This window comes from Globicephala melas, chromosome 6 (genome assembly GCF_963455315.2).
Source record: "Globicephala melas chromosome 6, mGloMel1.2, whole genome shotgun sequence".
In the NCBI taxonomy this organism is placed as follows: Eukaryota; Metazoa; Chordata; class Mammalia; order Artiodactyla; family Delphinidae; genus Globicephala; species Globicephala melas.
Genome location: NC_083319.1, coordinates 112320753 through 112340775, shown reverse-complemented (window position 1 = coordinate 112340775; position 20023 = coordinate 112320753). Strand labels below are relative to the sequence as shown.

General features: G+C 40.6%; 1 long non-coding RNA gene across 4 annotated transcripts in view; it reads left to right on the top strand.

Annotated features, from left to right (window-relative positions):
* LOC138842731 (uncharacterized) overlaps positions 1 to 20023 on the top strand; it is a 554863-nt gene that overhangs the window by 106112 nt on the left and 428728 nt on the right. For all 4 annotated transcript variants that reach the window (XR_011377559.1, XR_011377558.1, XR_011377557.1 and 1 more), the window contains exon 3: positions 13882 to 13998. This is a non-coding gene — a long non-coding RNA (uncharacterized lncRNA). The remainder of the gene's footprint in view (positions 1 to 13881; positions 13999 to 20023) is intronic.

Below are 20023 nucleotides of genomic sequence, written 5' to 3'. Positions count from 1 at the left end.
CTATTGAAAGGTTCAAGTTGAAGGATACAGGTTAGGATGGCGGTGGGGTGGGGCTGCAGAAAGTGCCTTTTGCCTTTGACACGCAGGATGAATTAGAAGAAGCAAAAGTGGGTGAAGGGAGACCAGTTAGGAGGTTACGATAATAATCTAGATGAGAATTAATTATGATGGTGGAAATTGAGAGGAATGGACAAACTAGGAGGTAAAACTGACAGTACTTGATGGATTGGAAATGGGTTCCAGCGAGAAGGAAGTGACACAAGTGATTCCTAGGTTTCTGGTTGGCAGAGGTAGGTGGACAGTGGTGCTGTTTACTGAGGTAGGGATCATGGGAAGAGGCTTAGATTCAGGTGGGACGATTGTGGGTCTAGAAGGAATGACAGGACTCCTATTAGTTTTACATAAATCAGTGTCCCAGAGGAAAGAATGGTGGTGGACACTGCAATCACAAATGTATTGAATGGATTGGGGGAGAAGGTAGAAGTGGATTTCCATTGGTTTTTGTTGCTAATTTGGGCAAGTCCTAGAATGGTGGTGGTAAAGAAGAGGAGGAGTGTGACCACATTCAACTGCAGAGATGAACTTGTCCTCAAGGCTACCAGCGGGCATTGGGCTTGTGCGCAGCTCCCGGCTGAATGGGAGGAAGGGGAGATGGAGTAGAGGGGTCCCCGGGCAGGCAGAGAATATTGATTTTCTTTCCCTTGTCCTTCCTGTCGTTACTCTCTCTGGGTGTGGCAGCCTCTCTCAGGAAGGGTTGGGACCTGTGGTTCCCCCTGGCATCCCCAGAGCACATGTGGGTGCATGTTTTGCTTGAAGATTTGGCTTGAGGAAAGGCAAGTGGCGATTAACGAACAAGCGTTGAGGTGAGCAAGTTCCTAATTTTAAAGAGATTGTGGGCCGGAGTTCATCTTTTGGCTGATTGAACGAAACAACATTTTGTCCCCCTGGAAACAATGTTCTGAATGGTGACTGGATGTTTCAAACATTATTTCTCTTAAAATGGATTCTGAGTGGAAACTTGGATTCCTGAAAAGATGTATCTGATCACATTTGGTCTGATGTGACTTGAGGAAATTTGATTACATTGTATCATTATTTCAAAGAGTGTTTACTGAGCACTTGGTATCTTCCAGGAACACATCTGGTGCTGGACACGTGCTGGTGGATGTGATGGAGGGATTTACGTGTTAGAGACATGACTAAGCATGTGGGGCACCAGAAGGGGAGTACAGAGAGGGGGCAGCATGGCGGGGCGGAGGAACCTGATGAAGCCACCATGGGGCAGAGAGAGCAGTGAGGAAGGTGGCAGAAGGTCCCTGAAGGGATTGTCACCCATGTTGAAGCTGTTGGACTTTATCCTCTTTGTGGTAGCTGTGCTTTGTTCAAGGAAGTGGCCCCTTCAGATATGTGTCTTTAATGGTCACCCTTGCTACTGAGTAGGAATGCACGGGAGAAGAGCAAAAATCAACAGGGGGAGCCAGTTAGGTGCTTGCACAGTAAGGATATGAGAGGCGGGAGGGGAAGGGAGGAAACATAGGGTGTGAGGGTCACTCAGAGGGTAGAACCAGGGTTTGTGATGGATGGCCATGCAGGGGGGCAGCCACGGTGGGTGAATCAGTGTGTTAATTTCCTGTTGCTGCTATAACAAATTACCACAAACTGGGCAGAAACAACAGAAATTTATCCTCTCACAGTTTCGGAGGCTTGAGGTCAAAATCCGGATGTGAGCAGGGCTGCGCCCCCTCCAAAGGCTTAGGCAGAAGCTTCTGTGGTGGTGGCATCCTTGTCAAAAGCTTTTTCTGCATCTATTGAAATGATAATATGGTTTTTATTCTTTATTCTTTAATTCTTTTATTCTTTAATTTGTTGATGTGGTTTATCACACTGATTGCATTGTGGATATTGAAGAATCCTTGCATCCCTGGGATAAATCCCACTTGATCATGGTGTATGATCCTTTTAATGTGTTGTTGGATTCAGTTTGCCAGTATTTTGTTGAGGATTTTCGCATCTATGTTCATCAGTGATATTGGCCTGTAATTTTCTTTTTTGTAGTATCTTTGTCTGGTTTTGGTATGAGGGTGATGGTGGCCTCATAGAATGAGGTTGGGGGTGTTCCTTCCTCTGCAATTTTTTGGAAGAGTTTGAGAAGGGTGGGTGTTAGTTCTTCTCTAAATGTTTGATAGAATTCACCTGTGAAGCCATCTGGTCCTGGACTTTTGTTTGTTGGAAGATTTTTTTTTTTTTTTTTTCGGTACGCGGGCCTCTCACTGTTGTGGCCTCTCCCGTTGCGGAGCACAGACTCCGGACGCGCAGGCTCAGTGGCCATGGCTCACGGGCTCAACCGCTCTGCGGCATGTAGGATCCTCCCGGACTGGGGCATGAACCCGTGTCCCCTGCATCAGCAGGCAGACTGTCAACCACTGCGCCACCAGGGAAGCCCTTGTTGGAAGATTTTTAATCACAGTTTCAATTTCATTACTTGTGATTGGTCTGTTCATATTTTCTGTTTCTTCCTGGTTCAGTCTTGGAAGGTTATACCTTTCTAAGAATTTGTCCATTTCTTCCAAGTTGTCCATTTTATTGGCATAGAGTTGCTTGTAGTAGTCTCTTAGGATGCTTTGTATTTCTGCGGTGTCTGTTGTAACTTCTCCTTTTTCACTTCTAATTTTATTGATTTGAGTCCTCTCCCTCTTTTTCTTGATAAGTCTGTCTAATGGTTTATCAATTTTGTTTATCTTCTCAAAGAACCAGCTTTTAGTTTTGAGCTTTGCTATTGTTTTCTTTGTTTCTATTTCATTTATTTCTGCTCTGATCTTTATGATTTCTTTCCTTCTGCTAACTTTGGGTTTTGCTTGTTCTTCTTTCTCTAGTTCCTTTAGGTGTAAGGTTAGATTGTTTACTTGAGATTTTTCTTGTTTCTTGAGGTAGGCTTGTATAGCTATAAACTTCCCTCTTAGGACTGCTTTTGCTGCATCCCATAGGTTTTGGATCATCGTGTTTTCATTGTCATTTGTCTCTAGGTATTTTTTTATTTCCACTTTAATTTCTTCAGTGATCTCTTGGTTATTTAGTAATGTATTGTTTAGCCTCCATGTGTTTGTGTTTTTTACGTTTTTTTCCCTGTAATTCATTTATAATCTCATAGCGTTGTGGTCCAAAAAGATGCTTGATATGATTTCAATTTTCTTAAATTTACTGAGGCTTGATTTGTGACCCAAGATGTGATCTATCCTGGAAAATGTTCTGTGTGCACTTGAGAAGAAAGTGTAATCTGCTGTTTTTGGATGGAATGTCCTATAGATATCCATTAAATCTATCTGGTCTATTGTGTCATTTAAAGCTTCTGTTTCCTTATTTATTTTCATTTTGGATGATCTGTCCATTGGTGTTAAGTGAGGTGTTAAAGTCCCCCACTATTATTGTGTTACTGTCGATTTCCTCTTTTATAGCTGTTAGCAGTTGCCTTATGTGTTGAGGTGCTCCTAAGAACATGGTTTAGATGACGGAAATATTTAGACCCAGTTAAAAATCAGGGTTGAAGCCTCAACTCTGTGAGGTAGGTACAATTATTAGTATCATTTCATAAACTGGGAAATTGGGACATAGAAGCTCACATGTAACAGAGCTGAGATTTGAATCCAGACAGTCTGATTGAGAGCCTGTGCTTAACCACCCTGGCAGATACCTTTTGTCATATTATTTGTTGTGTTTGTCTAGGCAAATGCAAACTTTCAAGTATGTAAACTTGCACAAAGATATCAATCTGAGTTGCTGCTGTATCTAGCACAATATGTCGATATCATGATGAGCGTGGAGCAGATGATGGCTGGGTAGAGATGAAACGTCTGTTCAGGGTAAATTTTCTACTTTGATGAGTAACCAAAGAGAGAGATGGTGTGGCCAGGAACCCAGATAAAATCAAAGACTCTACCATCATCATTACGTTTCTGGGGTGGGATGATGGATGGGAACATATTAAGTCATTTTCCCACTAACCAGTAAGAGTCAATCCCAATTGCTGTTCAGACTATTTGAGTTCTAATGCTAGCCCACACCTCACCTGGGAATAATCATGAGATCACATACTTAGTAACTTGAAAAATTTCTATCTTTAAATGGCATCTGTTCCAGGAAAAATTCTTTGAGTTAATGTGGACAGCCCTGCCCGTGGGCAATATATACCAGAAGAAGCACATATATTAGAGACCTCAGAATTTAACTTGGGGGCACAAAATAGCCATCAATCTCTGGTAAAGACAGAAAGGGCCATAGAGTAACCATCATCAATGGAGAATACTCTACCCAGCAAAGCTGTCCTTCAGAAATGAGTGAGAGATACTTGTGCAAACAAAAGCTAAGGGAGCTCCTCACCACTAGACCTACCTTACAGGAAATGCTAAGGGTGTTCTTCAAGTGGAAATAAAGTTAATTAACATTGTAAAAATGTATAAATGTGTAAAACACATTGGTAATGATAAAATATAATCAAAGTCAGATTCTTTAATATTGCAATGGTGGTTCATAATTCACTTACAACTCTAGCTTAAAAGTTAAAAAACAAATGGATTAAAAAATATAATAATACTTCGTTATTGGATACACAATGTAAACAAGATGTAAAGTGTAACATCAATAACGTAAAATGTGAGGAAGGGGGAGAAGTAAAAGCATAAGGTTTCTGTATGCTATTGAAGTTAAGTAGTTATCAACTTACAATTGGATGTTATAACTATAAGGTATTTTATGTAAGTGAGGGTAACCACAACATAGTACTGGAATTCCAAGCCAGAGCAATCAGGCGAGAAGAAGAAATAGGAGGCATCCAAAATAATGAAAGAAGTGAAATAAATTGTTCCCATTTGCAGATGACAAAGTGTTACTTGTAGAAAACCCTAAAGACTCCACCAAAAACTCTTACACCTAAAAATGCATTCAGTATATCTGCAGGATACAAAGTAAACATACAGAAATCAATTGTCTACCTATATGTTAACAGTGAAACATCTGACAAAGAAATAAAGAAAACAGTCTCATTCACAATAGCATCAATAACAAGGAGATACTTAAGAATAAATTTAACCAAGGAAGTGAAATATCTCTCCACTGAAAACTATAAGCCACTGATGAAAGAAGTTGAAGAAGACACAGATAAATGGAAAGACATCCTGTGTTCATAGATCAGAAGAATTAATATTGTTTAAATGCCCAAGTTTCCCAAAGCTGTCAATAGAGTCAATGCAATCCCTTTCAAAATTCCAATGGCATTTTTCACAAAAATAGAAAAACAATCCTAAAATTTGTATGGAACCACAGAAGACGCTGAGCAACCAAAGCAATCACGAGAAAGAAGAACAAAGCTGGAGGCATCACATGTCCTGATTTCAAACTATATTACAAAGCTATAGTAATCAAAATAGTATACTGGCTTAAAAACACATAGACCAATGGAACAGAACAGAGAGCCCAGAAATAAGGCCCTGCATTAACAGTCAACCGATATTAGACAAGGGAGGCAACTGCCCTCAATGGGGAAAGAATAGTCTCTTCCATAAATGGTGCTGGGAAAACTGGATAATCACATGCAGAAGAATGAAGCTGGACCCCTGTCTTATATCACCCACAAAAAATAACTTGAAATGGATTAAAGACCTGATTGTAAGGCCTGAAACTTTAAAACTCCTAGAAGGAAACAAGTGAAAATGCTCCTTGACTTGCTCTTGGCAGCAAGTCTTTAGATATGGCAACAAAAGCACAAGCAACAAAACCAAAAATCAGCAAGTGGAACTACATCGACGAAAAAGCTTCAGCACAGAAAAAGAAAGAATCAACAAAATGAAAAGAAGACCTACATAATGGGATAAAATATTTGTAAACCATATGTTTGATAAGGGATTAATATCCAAAATATATAAGGAACTCAAGCAACTCAGGAGTAAAAGAACAAGCCAATTAAAAAACTGGTCAAGGCAGATGAATGGATAAAGAAGATGTGGCACATATATACAATGGAATATTACTCAGCCATAAAAAGGAACAAAATTGAGTTATTTGTTGTGAGGTGGATGGACCTAGAGTCTGTCATACAGAGTGAAGTAAGTCAGAAAGAGAAAGACAAATACCGTATGCTAACACATATATATGGAATCTAAGAAAAAAGGTTCTGAAGAACCTAGGGGCAGTACAGGAATAAAGATGCAGACGTAGAGAATGGACTTGAGGACACGGGGAGGGGGAAGGGTAAGCTGGGATGAAATGAGAGAGTGGCATGGACATATATACACTACCAAATGTAAAATAGATAGCTGGTGGGAAGCAGCTGCATAGCACAGGGAGATCAGCTCGGGGCTTTGTGTCCACCTAGAGGGGTGGGATAGGGAGGGTGGGAGGAGACACAAGAGGGAAGAGATATGGGGACATATATATTTGTATAGCTGATTCACTTTGTTATACAGCAGAAGCTAACACACCATTGTAAAGCAATTATACTCCAATAAAGACGTTAAAAAAAAACAAAAAGAAAAACAAGTCAAGGACTTGAATAGACATTTTCCCAAAAAAGACATTCAGATAGCCAACAGGTACATGAAAACATGCTCAATATCACTAATTATCAGGGAAATGCAAGTCAAAACCACAATGAGATATCACCTCACACCTGCTATTATCAAAAAGACAAGAGAAGGAAAGTGTTGGCAAGGATGTGAAGAAAAGGAAACCCTTGTGCACTGTTGGTGGGAATGCCCCTATGGAAAACACTATTGAGGTTCCTCAAAAAATTAAAAGTAGAGCTATCATGTGCTCCAGCAATCCCACTTCTTGGTATTTATCTGAAGGACACAAAAATTATACCTGTATCCCCATGTTCATTGCAGCATTATTTATATGGTCAAGATACAGAAACAACCTAATTATCCACTGATGGATGAATCGATAAAGAAAACATGGTATATGTACACAATGGAATATTATTCAGCCACAGAAAGAAGAAAATCCTGCTGTTTGTGACAACATGGATGAATCTTGTGGGTTTTATGCTCAGTGAAATAAGTCAGACTGAGAAAGACAAATATTGTATGATTTACATGCAGAATCTAAAAACATTGAGCTCCTAGGAACAGATTAGATTGGTGGTTGCCAGGGGTGGAGCTGGTGGAAATGGGTGGAAGTGGTTAAAATGTACCAACTTCTAGTTATTAAATGAATAAGATCTGGGGATGTAGTGTACAGCAGGGTGACTACAGTTAACAATACTGTATTGTATACTTAAAAGTTGCTAAGAGAATAGATCTTTAAAGTTCTCATCAAAAAAAACCCCCCAAACCAAAAAAGACCCCAAAACCTAAACAAAAAACCCAAAAGGTAACTACATGAGGTAACGGATATAACTAACCTTACTGTGGTAATCATTCTGCAATATATATGTATATCAATTAATGACACTGTACACCTTAAACTTATACAATGTCATGTGCCAATTTTATCGAAATAAAGTTGGGAAGAAATAGAATTATGTGTGCAAAAGATATTTATGTGGCATGCCCCTTTTTTTTAGCAGAAGAAAACGCTGTGTGTTGATTAGGAGAGGGTTGGCCAACATCTGAGTTAACCATTTACAGTTCTGTTATTTTACGAGATATCAGACTTGGTCACGTGGATTCGTAGTGTTTGGCTGAATTTTCAGGTTCGATGCTGAAAAACAGCTTGCTTAGCTAATGTAGGAAAAAAAATGCTAAAACCTGGAATAAAATATTTTAAAAAGGTAATGCTTTAAGAACATCTGTGAGGAGCAGGACAGAAGTGCATATTGTGAATTTTATTATCATAAAATTAAAAAAAGGCAGGATGACCTGTTTGTTTATTGTGCATCTCCTCAGTGAGTTTGTGTGTAAGCAACAGTGGAGATTAAAACGGGTGGTGCGAGCGTGGCGTTCATCCATGGGGACAGGTTCTCCCTCAGTAGTGTGGGGTTGAAGATGGAGATCAGAGGTGCTGGGGAATGTCTTAGACTATCCAGTATGACGGCGGCAGTTCATTGCACACAGATGGGCAGGATGTGTGTGAGCTGGAGGAGAGGAGGGAGATGCTTGTGTAAGGAGGTGGACGAGAAGTACGTGTGGGGAGGTGACCCGGAAACATGGCTTACTGGAGCAAAGGACACATGCATAATGACTTATCTCACAGTTCACCTACCTCTTTGAAGCTTATCCTCCTGTCCTTCCTGGGTTGAAGTTACCACCTCCTACCCTTAACCTTTGCAGGTTTATCACAGAGTCTGTTACATTACTTATAGGTCTGCCTCGCTCCCGCAGCTGGGAAATTCCTTGACGGTAGCCACCCTTTTCTTATTCCTTTCCTGTTGTTTCCAGAACGGACTGCTTTCTTGGTGCTTGGGGCCTCTGAGTAATACATAACCACTTCTGGAATAAATGAATAACTGTTTTACGCTGTAAAATAACAGCTGGGTCACATAGGTAGGGCAGACCCCATCAAAGAGAAACTTAGAGCCTTAGACAGAAAAGTCACCCAAGAGTCATGGTCCGTGGAAAGACGTGGGCAGCAGCGTGCAGGGTGAATTGTATTTTTGGCCTGGTCACGTACCTTACAGGCTTTGTGACTTCAGGTGGTGTGAATGAATGAATTCCTCTTCGGAAAATTAGGGAGTCTTCATTGAGAAGAAATACTGAGTATTTTATTTGAAAGTCAGTATCAAAATACATGCTCGTAAAATTGTAACAATTGTTAAAATGATGTTTGATATGTACCGATTTGGAGGATAAAAAAATAAGTGCAGTGACTCAGAGACAAACACGCCTCTCGTATAAAGAGATAATGCAGTGTTCGTCGTGAAATGTTTCTTTTACACCAGTTTCACCCTTGCACTGAAATAGGGCAGAGGGGCAGGCCGTAGGGCACAGCTGGAGGCCCCTGAGCTTTGGGGAGACAGACCTGGGTTCCAGTCTGCCATTTAGCCGTGCGTCTGTGTGAGTGACTCACGTGCTTTGAGGTTTCCTTTCACAGAATTTATGTATCTATAATAACGTCTGAATTTCAGGGCTTCTGTAAGGCTCCTGGGTGGAGTGTGCATCACGTACAAAGGACTCAGTGACCGGCAGATCTGCTTTCTACTCCGTCCTGTGCAGTCTGCCGCACTAGGGCTTTCCCTGGGGGCGTCTCACCTTCTCCAGGCCCCCTGGTCCGTGTTGCTGTGGGGGGGTGAGTTGACTGGCCCCGGTTCACGGAGGTGTGGGTGAAAGTGCCGTGGTAACTTCCCCAGACCCCTGCGTGGTGATGGAGGTGTGCGTGCTGAGTGCTGACCACGAGGCGTCTCTCCCGCGCTGGCTTTCAGCCCGGACTCACCAGGCTGCTTTGGGCTGCGACCTGCACTTGATGTCTGATTCTTCTGAGTCTGTCCCCTGCACTGAAACGTTCTTCTCTGATGTCTGTGCCCGCCTCCCGCTGACCCGTGACTCTGCTCCAACCTCCTTCCTGCCTCAACCCCCCGGTTCTCTCCAGGTCACTGCTTTCCAGGTTCCCACACTTTTGCTCTTCTTTTCTAAGAAGCGTCCTGCACTGTCTCGTTCCTTGATGTCCACCCAGTCCTCTTAACCCGCTCCATCCAGAATATCTCGTAGGATGCACATTGAGTCGCTGATTCATTCACTGAGCGAACGTTTCTCGAGTTTGTGTTCTGTGTATGGCTTAGGCTCATTCTGACGCTTTGGTGGGAAAACACAATGTTTTATTAATAAAACACAAGTTTTTATTCCTGGTGCGTTTAGAAGACTCTGGAGAAAATGGAAATTCCCCAGGACATAGAAAAGGATCTCTTTACCCACCAGAGTGTGTATGCTGGACAATTAAAAGAATATGCATTCTCTACCTTCGGAAAGGATAACTGCACTCTGTGTTGCTAATGCTCTGGGGAGTGGGGACACATTGGCATCTATTGAGAGAGAAAAAGAAGGAGAATGAGGACTTTCGTGTGGGAGAATGGGAGGGTGGCCAGAGCAGCAAGAGACCACTGCAGGAGAACAGAAGTCAGCAAAGGATGGGCTTGGCTAGGCAGTGCCGGGTCCTTCCCCCGAGGGATCCGTCACCGGGAATGGACATCCCATTCGTGAGTCCAAGACCTGTGGCTCTGGGCTGACCTGGCTGGGCAGCTGTCAGGGAAGGGGTCACTGTAGTAACTAAATGGAGGCATTATTATGCTTCATCCCAAGCCCTCTACAGCTAATGACCACAACTAAGATGGTGACTGCATGTTGGAGCTTTATCGCCCTGCGTGCACCTAGAGAGATTTTGAGCCAATTACTCCATCATCTGTTTAGCGGGGAGTCAGCGTTACGCCCCACGCCTTGAGTGTGACACATATTTTGACTAACCTCTACACACGCTTCTCTCTACACCACCAGGGGAGATAGGAAGGTCGTGTGACCCCTCGACTTATGGGATGAACAGCGACAAGAGCTTCTGTTTTGCCGGAAGCAGACACCACAGTATCATGTGTGAGCTGTGTACTCAGCACTGTGGAATAAAAGGAGAGGAATAAGACTTGACCCTTCTGTTTGACTCCTATTTATGGGGCAGAAGAAATAGGGTGGGTTCACAGTGCAGTGTCAGGTCAGGGAGTGGATGCACTGCTTGAGACAATCGTTGCAACTAAGATTTTGCAGGTCTCTTCCCTCTTCAGATAGGGCTCAACTCTGTTTTAATACATTTTTGACCTGTCTGAGCTCTTGGGATATGTGTGAAACAAAAAGGTCATTTTCTAAATTTCTTGGAAAAGTCAAATATCCTCTGTAAAGTCTTTTGTTGATTTCATATGATATTACACAGAGGGAGAATTATGGCTGCTAGCTTGATGGGTTTCTAGTTGAACACCTGCACCCAGAAGGTATTAATCTGATGACAGCTTTCTGCTGGTAAGTATCCTGGCTTTATCCTGGATCATATTCTGTTGGATACATTCATCAGGGATTTGGATAAGGATATGGGGGACACACTTATCATGATGCAGAGTTAAGAGGCTTAATAAAGAAACGAAATGACAGAATCAGATGATGAAAGAGGTCTTAATATGACAGAGAGATGAAGCAAACTTTTACAGAAGTTTGATAGGAATAAATACCAAGCGCTATGTGATTTTTTTTTTTTGCTTTAATATTGTTGAATCTTAACTTTAGAAGCATAATAAAACAAAAACAAGCAAAAAAAAATACCAGGACATAATAGTCCAAACACATATATTTATGAACACATATAACTATACTATTAAAACACATATAATTGTATAATTATATTAATATTATAGTTCAAAACACAATATTTTGCAGAGGGACATGGCTAAATAGATGAGACACTGATTCTCCTTTGTGTGTTCTAGCTCACCAGTCATTCAAATAGCAACGGCCTGAATCTTGGAGGACTATTGGATTTTGTCCTCTTTGAGAATTGCGTTTTGGTGACGACAGCCTCAAAACCAGCCTTATTGGTTCTGAAAATAGCTGGCCAGGGAAGCCTGCATGAGTAAGAATATCTTAAACTTCCCTGCTTCCAGCCTGGAGTAGCTTGTCTGCAGCAGCATGACAGTTGCAAATGTCAGTCTTGTCATTCACGAGGACAGTCACACACTTGTAAACATCACCAAACAAAACTGCCCTGCCCCTGCCATTGACTTTCTTTCTCTCTTTGTGAATCAAAGTAACTTCAGCATTGAATCCATCTGCAATTAGGTAACACTTTTGGAACCACTTGCCTGAGAGGATGCAATGATCCATTTCTTCCACTGTGCAATAGTTTCTCAAATCCACTGGAGACTGTAGGTTCTGCATGTAAACTCTCCACAGGAGCATTTTAAAAATACCTGTATCTGAGAAGTGTGTATCTGCCCCAGTTACTGAAATCATACTGGTTACGAGTTTTGTAGAAATTAGAGCATGGGTCACGTTTTGATGTTTGTTTCTTTGTTCTTTTTTCTTTTTAATTGAAGTGTGGTTGATTTGCAATATGGTATTAGTTTCAGGTGTACAACATAGTGATTCAACATTTTTATAGATTATACTCCATTTAAAGTTATCACAGAATAATCATTATATTTCCCTGTGCTGTACAATATATTTTTGCTGTTTATTTGTCTTGTACATAGTAGTTTGTATCTCTTAATCTCCTTCCTCTACATTGTCCCTTCCCCCTTCTCTCTCGCCACTGGTAACCACTAGTTTGTTCTCTACATCTATGAGTCTGCTTCTGTTTCGTTATATTCACAGGTTTGTTGTATTTTTCAGATTCCACATATAAGTGATAACAGAGTATTTGTCTTTCTCTGTCTCAGTTACTTTACTAAGCATAATATCTTTAGGTCCGACCACGTGGTTGCAAATGGCATTATTTCATTCTCTTTTTTGGCTGAGTAGCATTCCATCGTGTGTATATATATATGTGTGTGTGTGTGTGTGTACATGTATATGTGTGTGTGTGTGTATATATGTATATGTGTGTGTATATGTATGTGTGTATATATATATGTATGTGTGTATATGTGTGTGTATATATATATGTATGTGTGTGTATGTGTGTGTGTATATATATGTGTGTGTACATGTGTATATATATGTGTGTGTGTGTATATATGTGTGTGTGTATATATATGTGTGTATATATGTATGTGTGTGTATATATATGTATGTATGTGTGTATATATGTGTATATGTGTGTGTATATATATGTGTGTGTGTATATATGTGTGTGTGTATATATATGTGTGTATATATATATGCATGTGTGTATATATGTATATATATGTATGTGTGTATATATGTGTGTATGTATATGTATGTGTATATATATGTGTCTGTATGTGTGTGTATATGTGTGTATGTATGTATATATGTGTGTGTGTATATATGTATGTGTGTATATATGTGTATGTATGTGTGTGTGTATATATGTGTATGTGTGTGTATATATGTGTGTGTGTGTTTGTGTGTATGTACACCACATCTTCCTTATCCATTCATCTGTTGATGGACACTTAGGTTGCTTCCATATCTTGGTAGTGAACATGAGGGTGCCTATATCTTTTTGAGTTAGTGTTTTCCTTTATTTCATTTCCACTCAGACAGTGGTAGTTCTATTTTTAGTTTCTTGAGGAACCTCCACACTGTCTTCCATGGTGGCTGTATCAGTTTACCTTCCCACCAGTAGTATATGAGGGTTTCCTTTCCTCCACACCCTCTCCAACTTTCGCTATTTGTGTTCTTTTGAGGATGGTCTTTCTGACAGGTGTGAGGTGTTATCTCACTGTGGTTTTGATTTGCATTTCCCTGATGAGTAGTGATGTTGAGCATCTGTATATTTTGTTTGGAAAAATGTTTATTCAAGTCTTCTGCCCATTTTTTAATCAGGTTTTTTTTTGATATTGAGCTGTATTGGATGTTTATATATTTTGGATGTTAACCTCTGTTGAATGGGAGAAAATATTGGCAGTTTTGGAAGTGTCGATTATGATGAGAGGTTCCCCTGAGTCATCCTCATTTCGTCATAGTCACTCCATGAGACACACACAGCTTCTTACACTTACACTTTCACAGTCTCTACACTGGCAACCTGGTTGCTGAACTCCTTGGTGGTCACCTTGCTCAGACCCAGACCCACCTCTTCACCAGTTTCCGGGACAGATCCTGGCTTAGCTGCTGCTGAGCTGAGCCGTGCTGGGCTTGGCGGAGGCCATGGGACAGGTGGGGCACAAGGCGGTGGGAATGGAGGTCACTTATTTTAAGAATAAAAATTTTCATGAATTGCAACAGAAGAAAACAAAAAACAAGCTAATGTTTAACTACAAAATGAGAGAGCAATAATATTTGCGAAAATGTTTCACAGGTTATCAAGAAGAATCTTCTCAACAAATCGACTGTGTAATGTGGCTGCAGACCCACCTGTGTGTCCCGTGGTTTTAATGGAAGTGGATCAGAGTGAGGGAGTTGGAATCCATATCCTGTGAGTCGATCAGTTCACGCCTTTCAGTTTTTTGATTTTAGTTTTCAGCAATACAACCTTCTTTTAAAAATAACATTTATTATTTGCTTTTATTAAAAAGTAGTATATTTTCACTGCAGAAAATCTGGAAAGTACAGAAAAATACATCAAGTAAAAGTCATCTATGATCCCATCGGCTGGAAGGAGCTACAGTTAATATTTCATCATATATTCTTCCTGGTTTATGAACATACACAGATAATGTATACACAAATGATCTCATGACACGATTTTTGGTAATCTCCTTTTCCTTCTACTGGACAACATAGTAAACATTTGAATGCCATTCAGTTACTTCTTCAACGTACTTTCAAATTTTATCATGTAGGTGTACTATACATACTCTAATTTTTGAAAACTGTAAGTAATGCTGTGATGAACATTATGATAGACAAATATTTGTTCATATACCTGATCATTTCCTTCAAGAAAACTCTTAGAAGTGTAAATACCAGATAACAAGGGTTTTGCTATCACTCTTTAAGAGGTACACGGACAAATGAAGTGTGTTCAGAAGAGAGTGACTATTTCTTGAAGGGACTAGAAACAATGCCATTTGAGAACAGTTGCAAGAGAATAATTGAAAATCATTGCAAGAGGAAAAAAAATGGGGATTCAAAGCTTCACATATTTCAGGGTCTGTCACAAAGAGAAGAGGAATTATATGACTCAAAAATATAACAGTACCAACAGCTTGAAGCTAGAGGGAGACAGATAGTCTGATGCAGCGTGCATGCTCCTTCCTGCCAGAACTGCTGAGACCCGGGTAAGGGTGACTCAAGAGGGAGTGCCGTGAACTTGGAGGCATCTTCATAGGCTGATGGCCACTTGGGAGACACGGGGTCGAGAGCTGAGAGTGGGGTGGACTCTTCTAACCTTCTGAGTCAATGATTTGTCCTAAGCAGAAAGTTTTCTTAAGACATACATACCTGATTAGATCATGTCAGTAGAAAATTATTTACCTAGGATTTTAGAAAAGAAAATAACAAAACAAAACAGCTGCAGAACTGGCTTGTTTCAGAATTCAGGTGTATTTTCTTTCTAAAATAATTTTAGTGGAAATGTTTCTTATAAAGGAATTGATGGTAATTTCCATCATCACTGTGTTCATTATCACCTGGATTTTTAAAAATTTATAATACATATGTGTATATATGTGTGTGTGTGTGTGTGTGTGTATGATATGTAATAGGATGCCCAGCTGACTGTACCATTTATGGTGGTTCTTCCCCCTTTTATTCTAGGGAGGGAACTGTCAGAAAGTCATGTTGTCACCCTTTGCAGGTGTGAAGGCAGCTTCCTCCACAGAGAGCCTTCCTGGGGACAGTTGGTGCTGAGGGTAGAGCCTGACACAGAGTAGGTCGTCAATGAGTGTTTGGAAAGTGAATGAAAGAGTGAATGAATAGTGTAATGCCTTCCGGAGATTGGAGAGGGTCCTTCTGATTTCTAAGTAGAGAGGTATACTCAGACTCTGGGTCCCCAGGTGAAAAGGGAGCGGCTTCCTGGTGTCTGGGGATGTGGATGTCTTAGAAGGGCAGAGGGGTGGTGGCTCAAGGTCTATAGGAGGCCTCAGCCTCAGCCTAGCACTCCTGGGTTTGCCCCCTTGGAGCAAGCTGAGGTTGGCAACAGTGGGAGTCCAGGCAGTGGATAGGCTGTCCTGGCTCGTTCTAATTTGGAGGGAGTTGGGTTATCCTCCTTAAGAGCCCCCTGGGTCTGTGCGGGAACTGAATACGTATCAGCTCAGCTGACCAGCATCAAAGTCAGACTCAGTAGCAACACCATCCATGGAACTGGGACCAGGGGTGTCGGCCACCACGTGCCAGGAGGCAGAATGGGCTAATGGGATTGTCCAAAGAATACAGATTCTGTTTAGTTAGGTGTAGAAGGTGGGCTGCCATTCTCACATTTGGACGGAGAAGGCTGTTAAGTTTTGGGCAATTTTGGGAGGCTGTTACTTCCAAAGAAAGGTCCGGGAGACTGTAAGCTGACCGAGGGCAGGGCCTCCTGCAAGTCGTGTATACTGACGTGTCCCAAGCGCCCCACTTGCCTATGGAGATGTGAGTATGTGTACCTAAGAGATGACATTTTAATTCTGAAACAGGAATTCTTTTCAGCTGGCCTCAGTTCCGCAGCTCTCCAGCCATGATTTTGTCAATGTCGTCACCGTTAGCAGTGAGTAGGTTATAATACTGATTTCTCTTGCAAACTAAAGTTTTGTCGCCTGTGTTGTGAAAGCCAAAATTAGATGGAGCAAGGATCAATAAAGTTTCCAGCGAATACACTATAGTACAAATGGAATTAATAATAAGAAATGAGCTGACTTCTTCTGACAAATGCTGTTGCAAAAAACCTCAGGCTGTCATTTGAAACTGATATTGTAGGGAAACTCTAGTTACAGTGTGAACTTTAATATATAAATCTTCTGTGGCACAGGTGTTCATGATTTCCAAAGGTGCTGGGTATTATGACGTGAAGCATATTTCTGGGCATTTCTGACTCATTTACTGATTCAGATAACTGTTTCTTTTTAAAATTTTCCTGGAACTCACACATGTGACTAAGAAGGACGTTTATTTTAGAATTCTAGAATTCTCATTTTTACTTCAAAGGTTAACCATAATTAGGTAGGTTTTTTCCTCTCTTTTTTCTTCTCGTAGAAAGCCTTCAAGATTAAAAACATCACCTGCAAACTGAGATTATTCCATTTGAAGACATTTGGTAAAAATAAATCTATTTGGGGGCTATATTTGCTACAGATGCATACAGACAGCAGCCAATAGGGGAGTTAAAGCTTCATTCTTCAGAAGTGTGCACGCTTGTATTATCATGTGCACCGTTGGACAGTAGCTCCCTGAGGAGCATAGGAGATGGAAATGTTCCTTGAAGATCAGAATTTATTTAACTAGAAGTTTTATAAAGCAGGTGAGAAAAATGCATAGGGATGTTACATGTTTTTGACCAAAAAATCAAAGAAAGATGATAAGACATCAAGATTGTAAGCTGAGGAATCAGGAAAGCTAAGAATGCTTTTTACCTCTCATGATTCCAGATGGTTTGTGGATGTGACTTGAGTGTGTTCCAAGGGGCCGAGGCACTGATATACAAGGAGGAGCTGTTTCTGTTTGGTGGGGACACTGTGAAGTTTTTAACACCTAGCAAGAGACGGATTGTGAAGTCCACGCTCTTAAGAAAGCTACTGTTTTGAGATTAGACTTGAAAAACATTTGGCTGAGTTCACATGTTCATAGGCCAGAGAATCATTTGGATCAAGGACTTTTTCATGCACTTTAAGTCCAAGGATGCATCCAGCATTAGCAAATACTCACATTGTCTGAGAGTTAATGCCCAAGCAAGGGTGCGTGCGAACAACTCCGTGCGTGGTGTCCTTCCTGGTAGCGCGACAATCAGATGAGCCCCGTCACCTGGACCCTGGCAAGGAGCTTCCATTTGATGTGCTTATGAATGTAAGTGAAGATGAATGACGAAGATTTTGGACGGGGAATTTTTAAGCTAGTAGGAAACTGACATTGTTCTTGTGTCGGTTACTGTCTTCAACCTGAGCTGTCTTTTTCCCAGCTTTATTGACTTATTTCCCAGCTTTATTGAGATATAATTGACATGCAACATTTTATAAGTTTAAGGTATACAATGTGATAAGTTGATACACTTATATATTGTGAAGTGATCACTATGGGAGGGTTAGTTAACACCTCCATAACTCACATAATTATTATTATTATTTTTCATGGTGAGAACTTTTAAGATCTACTCTCTTAGCCCCCGTCAAGTAGATAATGCAGTATTATTAATTAGAGGCACCATGTGGTACATCAGATCCCCAGAACTCATTCATCTTATATAACTGGAAGTTCATAACCTTTGACCAGCCTCTCCCCATTTCTTCTACCCCCAGCCCCTGGTTACCATCACTCTATTCTCCGTTTCTATGAGTTCTGCTTGTTTAGATTCCACATACAACTGAGATCGTTCAGTATTTGTCTTTTTCTGCCTGACTTACTCCACTCAGCATAATGCCCTCAGGATCCACCTGTGTTGCCACAAATGGCAGGATTTCCTTCTTTCTCATGGCTGGATAATATTTCATTGTATATGGTATATATATATATAGAAATGGGATTGCTGGATCATACAGTAGTTCTATTTTTAATTTTTTTGAGGAACCTCCATATTGTTCTCCACAGTGACCGCACCAATTTACATTCCCACCAGCAGTGCACAAGGGTTCCCTTTTCTCCACACCCTCACCAGCGTTTGTTATTTGTTGTTGTTTTGATAACAGCCATTCTGACAGGTGGGAGGTGATGTCTCACTGTGGTTTCGATTTGCATTTTCTTAGTGATGAGTGAGGTTGAGCATGCTTTCATGTACCTGTTGGCCATCTGAATGTCTCTTTTAGGAAAACATCTATTCAAGTCCTCGGCCCATTTTTAAATTAGCTTGTCCTTTTGCTCCTGAGTTAAACGAGTTCCTTATACATTTTAGATATTAATCCCTGATCAGATATATGGTTTGCAAATATTTTCTCCCATTCCACAGGTTTCCTTTTCATTTGTCGGTTGTTTCTTTTTCTGTGAAGAAGCTTTTTTGTTGATGTAGTTCTACTTGTTGATGTTTGATTTTGTTGCCTGTGCTTTTGGTGTTCTATCCAAAAAAGTCAAGAAAGATTTGTTTTCCTATGCTTTCTTCTAGGAGTTTTACAGTTTCAGGTTCTTCATTTAAAGTCTTTAATCCATTTCAAGTTATTTTTTGGGGGTCCAGCTTCATTCTTTTGCATGCGATTATCCAGCTTTCCCAAGACCATTTATTGAAGAGACTACTCTTTCCCCATTGAGTATTCTTGGCTTCTGCATCAAATATTGGTTGACTGTAAATACAGGGGTTAGTCTGCAGCATAGTTTGTAATTAGGACATGTGGTACCTCCAGCTTTGTTCTCAAGATTGCTTTGTCTATTCAGGGTCTTTTGTGGTTCCATGTGAATTTTAGGATTGCTCTTTTTCCGTTTCTGTGAGAAATGCCATGGAATTTTGCTAGGGATTGCATTGTCTCTGTACATGGCTTTGGATAGTATGGCTATTTTAACAATATTAATTCTCCTGATCCATGAACACAAGATATCTTTCCATTTATTTGAGACTTCTTTAATTTTGTTTGTTTCAAGAATTTTTACACTAATGGAAAATTCATAATGACCCTTGGACAATTACTAAATCTTCTACCTAAGTTGTGGGGTTTTTGGGTGCATTTCAAATCGTTTTTCTATTTTACCTGGGGACACCTGGAATCAGCACAACTTACCTCCGCTGTGACCTCTGTACACAACATGTAATACCCCTCTGTGTTTCATGACTTTGCTCAGTTGTTCGTTTCTCTTTATAGTTCTTCTTCTTATAATTACTCCACTGTGCATGTCTTCCCACATGCGGGAGGGATATGGACGAGGGTCCAATTTGTGCCTCTGAGCCCCGGCTTCCAGAATGCCCATGGGTGAGTGGCTACCAGCCCCGTCAGCCAGGGAGGTCATGGGCCTCCACCGCAAGGGCTCTAGTGGTTGACCAGTGACCCAAGATGGGGTGTCACCGGTCAAGAGTCTTTTACTCTCTGCGCAAACTCAGGTTTCATTTTGCTTTTTAAATTCCTGAAAACACTGACTTTTTGCTGAATATAAAAATAATTCATTGTCATGGTAGAAATACTGGAAAAGGAAAAAAAAAATTTTAAGAAAATAAAAACCACCCAAGACTACAAAGGGATAACCATTGTTTATATTCTAATAACAATTTCTTTCCAGCTTTCTTCTCTGGGAAAAGGTCTTCCCCCCAAATTTTGAGGGGTCCTCCCTACAAAAACCCTATTGTACTTGGTTTTTAGTGTTCATATAAGATTTTCCCACTTAGTATATCATGAACATTTTTGTAATATCATGAATTTGCCCTTGGAAACAGGAATTCTTAACGGATGCATAAT